Genomic DNA, 6,815 nt, shown 5'->3' with positions numbered 1-6,815 from the left:
GTTTGTGGTGGTGGTTGAATCAAGTGTTATTTAAAAATGAATCTTGCCTAACCCAACAGAAGAGGCTTGGTAAACCAGTGGCTGGAGCACAGGGCTACTGCCTAGAGGGCCTGGGTTCGTTTCCGGGTACGCCTATGGGCACTCTTAGCTTCACCCAAACTTTCTATTTTTTCGTGTATCAGATACTCCAGGGAAACCATAGCCGGCACAGAGAAAAATGAAAGCCTCTCTACTTCGATGCGTAAATTTCACACACCGTTGAACTTAGTACTACATGAAATCTGCCCTCACTTATCAAACCAACCTTCGGGTTGATTACTGTATTTTTTTTAACTCTACGGATAAATATGTTCCAAATATGTGAATCCCTTTTTCCTACAGAACACGCTCCTATCTGACTCTCATCAATACTATCATTCGCCACATCGTTCCAATTACGAAACAAAATCGTGTGTTTTCTTGCAAATATGAATCAAATAAGTATCATCGTACAAGTATACTTGCATACTTGTATCTATCACATCATCGATCTATGTTTTCTTCTCTCAGGCTCTTGGTCAATATCGCTATACCTCGGAAAATGATCAGTATATTCATGAATATTAAAAAAAATATTGAATCATATCTTAATAATGTTTTTATCTCACCTGCTCAATACTAAGTACTCTATTCCTCCTATTTTTCTGCGTAGTAGCTGTGGTAATCGATAGACCTATGCTGTGTGTGCGTACGTATACGTGCATGTGACACTCAGGTGCACACATCTGTCTTTCACGGATAATTTTGATTTTTCCTATAATATTGTAAGAGGGACATCGGTTGAAATATGCTTATTGCCATACTCGCGTCCATTTACTTGACCTTACCTCACTTGTTCTCACGTCATGTTTTGAAGGGAGTTGGTTCATCTATACCATTGCCAACCGATGGGACCCTCTCTACCAACTTTGTGGAGTGGGTTCCATCGTATCGTACAGTATCGTAGAGTCGTAACTAGGGTGGGTGACCGACGCCTGAGGTAATTTGCACCAATGGGCGAATAGATGGGTATTTTGGTGAGGGCAGGACTTTCATGGCTTGGGAAAGGAAGGGTGGAGAGAGACAGGCCGTCCGAATTGACGTAATGTGTCAAAGAAAGGCATCAAGGGTTCACACAATTTAACGTTCCATCCGCAAGACAGAGTGATCAACTTTGAAGTTCTCTCCAATTTATGAAGTGGGAACACAGATACGTAAAACCTGTCACCGCGAAGTTCGAATCCGGAACGTAGGTGTTGGAGACCACCGCACTAACTCGATCCCATACACCATCTTTTCCTCTCCGTACTGGTCTGCAATGCGGGGAAGAGGGCGCACGTCTGCAGTGTGGTGAGTTCAAGCTTGGACGTTAATGTGCCCAGCTCGAGGACAGGTCGCGCAGCAGTAAAGCGCACACAGAATGACGTGTGAGGGCGACGAGTGGGAATACAAACCAATGCCGCAAACGACCACCCCTAATAACCCCGACGAAGGGTGGATGAAGCGACCAATACAAAAAAAAACACGAGGAGAAAAGAGTAGTCGGGTATTTGGGGGCAAGAGGGAATTTAAATTTTTTTAAATTTTATTTTTGGAATGATCAATGCAATCATGCGAAGGTTGGAAAAGGGGTGAGAGGAGTTGTGGGAAGGGAAAGAGAAATAAAAGAAAGAGTATGGGAGGGAGGGATCTGATTGATTGGACGGAATGTGGGACTGGATGAAGAATGGATGGCTCGTCCACTTTAATTGGATGCTCCGAGCTCGTGCGGATTATCCCGTATCAACGATGGGGGTGAAAGGGGGAGAGAATTTGGCCGGAAAACCGCGATTGAGAGTCACTTGGAGAGGCGTAAAGGATGGACTAAGGGGATTTTTTTTAGGGTGATTGGGGAAATGGGAGGGGAGAAGTGGGGAGAGAAGAGGGAAGGCTGGGTGACCACGCTGGTGGGCGCGGGGTCGGAAGATGGGGGAAGAGTGGTGGATTTAATGAAAAATGACTCCATCTATTACATTGACCGAATAAAGTTAGGATTATCAGACGTCTGCGCTAGACGACGAGTCAGAAATTTTCTCTCTGCAGAACATTAAAAGTCAAGGATGAGGAATTCTGTAAACTTTCAATCTTTCTCCGTAATCGGAGTCAAGTTTTTTTTTTAAAGAAGAATTTTAATCTGCATTGAGTCAAAATTTACTCCCGTGGGCAGCGAGGAATGGTTACCGTAGTTCTCTGTATGTATTGTTAGAGAGATAAACTACATTATCTTTTTTATTCTGTGTTATTAATTTTCTATTTCCCGAAATATTCCTGGTGTTCATCGTCATCATCACATGAGTGATCTTTCTTCGAGTGAGTGCACTTCATATGCCTGCATTGACTTAAATTTTCGTTTCCACATGAAAGCATCGCATAAAAAATGTAATCATTGCTTTGGTTAATATAACACACGTCGAATGCTCTCTTGAGTATTTTAAGTGCTAGAGGTAAACTATACGTCAAATAAACTACGTTGAAATAATCTAGGTTAAACTATCTATCGAAATTTTTTTCTCTTCTTTTATTATTTTGGTATTTTCTTTATAAGAATCGATTTAATACGTATATATTCAGCAGGATTTCATTTACTGAAATAAACTGTAACTCTGTTGTCGATAAATTAATTCCAAGAGAGCTATTATTATTGTAATTCAATTAAGAGCATTGAGTACTACCAGCCAAATAGCCACTGTACATGACCCGAAGGTCGGTTTGCTAGGTGATGGTAGAGTTCACCCAGTACTAAACCCAACGGCGTTTGAAATTCACTAATCAGGGTAGGGTGGCCAGATCCATTCCCGTGCCGGTTACGGTTTCCCAGGAATATCTGGTACTCGAAAAAATCTTACAGCTCGGGTGAAGCTTAGGGTGCCCAGAGGCTTCCCCGGTAATCAAAACCGGACTCTCCAGCGAGTAGTCCAATTCTCTACCCCTTGACTACCACGCCTCATATATATATATATGTGTATAGACATATAAAAATTTATGTGTGTGTGAGTGTATATATATATATATATATATATATATATATATATATATATATTTATTTATTTATTTATATGAGTGTGTGGGTGAGTGTGTGTGTGTATATTTATATAATATATATGAATTGAATGCATGCAGACTGTACAATCGAACACTTTTTAGCATCGTTCGTTCGCAGGTTTCCGCGGCGATGAGTAGGTGATTTCCACATTTTTCGGGCTGCGTCCGCGTATGTCGTTTAAATGTACAACAGTTTCGCCAGCTATCCTGCTGGCGTCCTTAGGTCAAGGAGCCTTGACCTGAGGACGCCAGCAGGATAGCTGGCGAAACTGTTGTACATTTAAACGACATACGCGGACGCAGCCCGAAAAATGTGGAAATCACTTTTTAGCATCATATGAGAAGTTCAACGCCCTTCCCATTGGGTAATACATGGACGTCTCCAAATGGAAACTGACCAAATATAAAATGAGTTTATTAGTTTAGTTATCTCTAAGGCGAAAATCAATCGCATGCCATTACGAACATGTGATTGAATGAGTATGTAATTAACCAAAGACTAAATTTGAGAAAAAGTTACTATCATTCAGTATTAAAGAAATTTAGGTACGCATTTGGATAAACTTCTTCCGCAAATTGTAGTGCTCGAAGATTATTACAGAGCGATACAAATTGTAAAAGCTCCTCCCGATCCGATTCATCTTTCTACTGTCTTCATCGCCACTCCGTCGAGGATATTGAAATAACTTAAGCGCGTGACTCATATCACTGTGTGAGATGATCACTGAGGAGTGAAGAGTTTCTGCATTGTCAACATCAATTACGGAAATTCGGGATTTTTGGCAGCAGTATTTATTGCGCGTCAATGCTTTTGTTGAAAGGGAATATTCGAGAATGAAGTGGAAGACAGTGTGGATGGAATTTGGGTCCGCATTTATAGCAGTGAAACTTCGTCTCATTGTATTCTATTTTCCCTCACATGCCACTCGGGCTGAAATTTGTCAAGCGAGCATGCCATTCAACGCTCAGTTGTTCGGATAGGCAAAGGTATTTCCGCAGCTCTCAAAGCTTATCTCAGTAAATGTCGACCGAAAAATAGCATGGCACGGACTGGCGAAAAGACCATAGCTGACAAATACCTAATAAAATAAAATCATTCAAATTTTTACCTCATATTTTCCATAAAAATTTTTTAAAAATAATTCTGAAACAATGGAAATAAAAAAAAACTCTAACTGCTTCTCCAATTGATATTAATTTAACAAGCCAGTTCAGGTAAAAAATCTCTAACGAGTAGCCAACTTTAAATAATTATCTTTCACATATTTGCGGAAGGGCGTGATTATTCTTTGGATAGAACGCTGACTTATGGGCTGGAGGGCCCGAGTTCGATTTTATGTGACGCCCATGGGCACCCCCAATCTCACTCAAGCTGTGTGAATGAGTACCAGAACTTGCTATCCGGGAAACCGCAGAGAATAAGGAACTGGCCTTTTTTGTGTGGGCCCTGATGTGTGTATTGCAAATGCCGTTGGGCTTAGTAATAGGCGGACTCAATCCTCACCTATCAAATCGACTTTAGGGGATATTTCTGCCCCTGTTTATGTTTGGAATTCGGGAGTAGATATTACCTTGCAATTTAGCTTTCTTTATAAATCCTTTCAGCAATTATTCAAGAACGTCTATGCTTGATAACAAAAAATTCTTGGGGTTTGTCGTTAGTTTATGTAACTTTAGGTAAATATTTGGTACTATATGAAGCAAATATTAACCACTGGAAAGGAGAGATGAAACGCTTGGTATGAAAAAATGAGAATAGGTGTTTAAATGTCTAAAGTTTTTATGGAAAATATGAAGACTAGGATTTTTTTGGGATATTTCCTTCGAAATAGATGATAGAACTCATATTCCATGGCTTCATCAGAGGCAATAATAATATATCGTATGGATACTTAATTATTAGATAACTTTCAAGACTTAGTAAGAATTCTCATTTTAAATAGTATTAATTTCCCATTAGTCTCCTCGCAGTAGCCGAAATAATACTATTATTACATGGATGTATATAAGCACATAACAGTATTTTCATAAATATAGACACATGTTGTCTACATTAAGTATTCCTATGAATAAAATAATCATGCATCTCCCAGTAATTGTTTTGGATTTTTTAAGCGGTAAATATAATTATTTCAGTCAATTGAAAACGCCGTGTCTAATACACTCCGTGACCTCTTGCTAATAACGATAAAACACATTTACCTAACTCGTACCTGAAGTCGACTTTTTTATATTTTATTATCTTTTCCTAATTCTTTAACGGGTATTCATTCCCTATTGCCTCTTTTTTCATTTTTTCCATGGACTTTTACCTGTCAGTGTGATTATTTCTTATTTTTTCATTCAAAGTTTTGTTTACTAGATAAGCATGATAGGTAATGCTATCTTATATTAAAATCTATTGTTGATTTAATCTTCTCTAATTAACGAATGCAATATAATCAATTTTTAACTATATATGCACCCTTAATTTCTACTTTTTCACAAATATCATTTTCTACCAAAACCGAAGTACCTTAAATCAGGGACCTAGGATATTGGTGTAAGCAAATAATTTTTAAAAGAATGTCTGATGCCAGATGGATTTTTCAGATAATCATCTCAAAATATAAACATGAGAGTGATAATTTTCATTAATAAATTCGGTATTTAACTAAACAATGGATTCCGCCCTAGTATTTATGTATTTAATGACAATGCTAAACTTACAGATTAATAATGACTTTTAAACTGTAGCTCTCGTCCTGAACAAATTTATTTTCATTTAATTCGTTACTAAAGTATGTCGAGTATATTAATGCTGGCCTAAAAATTGTTTTCATTAAAAGGAAAAAAAAATACCATTCCCAGTAAACAAATAGCTCCCTATTACCATTTTAATAAAAGTACTACCGTGCATTCACTTAATAGATGTATAAAGTGTAGACTGTTTAAAAAAAGGTTAATGAAAATTATAATTATTGCTTTCCATAAATAAAAAGCGCAAATAAAGAACGTTTGCAATTGGGTTTACTTATTATGGCTGCACGTATAGACATCTCAGTAATCATTGTATTGGAGGTGTAATTCGTCGTATTTTTTCCGATGAAATGTTTAAATACTGATGATATGATCATTGACTTTTGTATTAAAGTTAAGGATTGCAATTTGTAAAAGCAAATAAGATAGGTACATACTTTCATACGTTTATTTAGATTTATTATTATTTTTATTTGTTATTGATTCAGGGCTATTCGAGTGGAAATTAAACCTCTTAAGGGTAAACGTTCCTCAAATTTGTAAACTTTTGAAAATATTCCATCATCTCTTTTAAGATATTTTCATGTTTCCCCACTTCAAAGTATTCCGGGCAAGGGGAAATTTGATACAGCTTTTAGCATACTGTTTACAAAGTGTTCAGAACGGATGGATGCCCATATTGACTGTTTCGCTCACGGCAAGGGATCGTTTCATTCGATCGGTACAATTTGCTTTGCATCTTATCTCCGATGACACAAAAAAATTTTCCTTTTTTTTTCGATTCCCCCTTATACCTTGCGCAGGTAAAGGAAGCGGCGGCGTGATTCAAATAGGAAGGACGAGCAACTTTGGTAGTTTTAAAACGCTCTTGCGGCGTATTTAATGTCACGCAAGGCGTACCACGTTGCGCATCTCTTCTCCGCTGCACTCAAAGTATGAGAGAGAGAAATAACTGTCTAGGTTTCGAAATTCGCGTA

The sequence above is a fragment of the Hetaerina americana genome, unplaced genomic scaffold (assembly GCF_022747635.1).
Source record: "Hetaerina americana unplaced genomic scaffold, ioHetAmer1.1.p SCAF_122, whole genome shotgun sequence".
Lineage (NCBI taxonomy): Eukaryota > Metazoa > Arthropoda > Insecta > Odonata > Calopterygidae > Hetaerina > Hetaerina americana.
The sequence above is the reverse complement of the archived record's forward strand: the minus strand, read 5'-3'. Positions refer to the sequence as shown.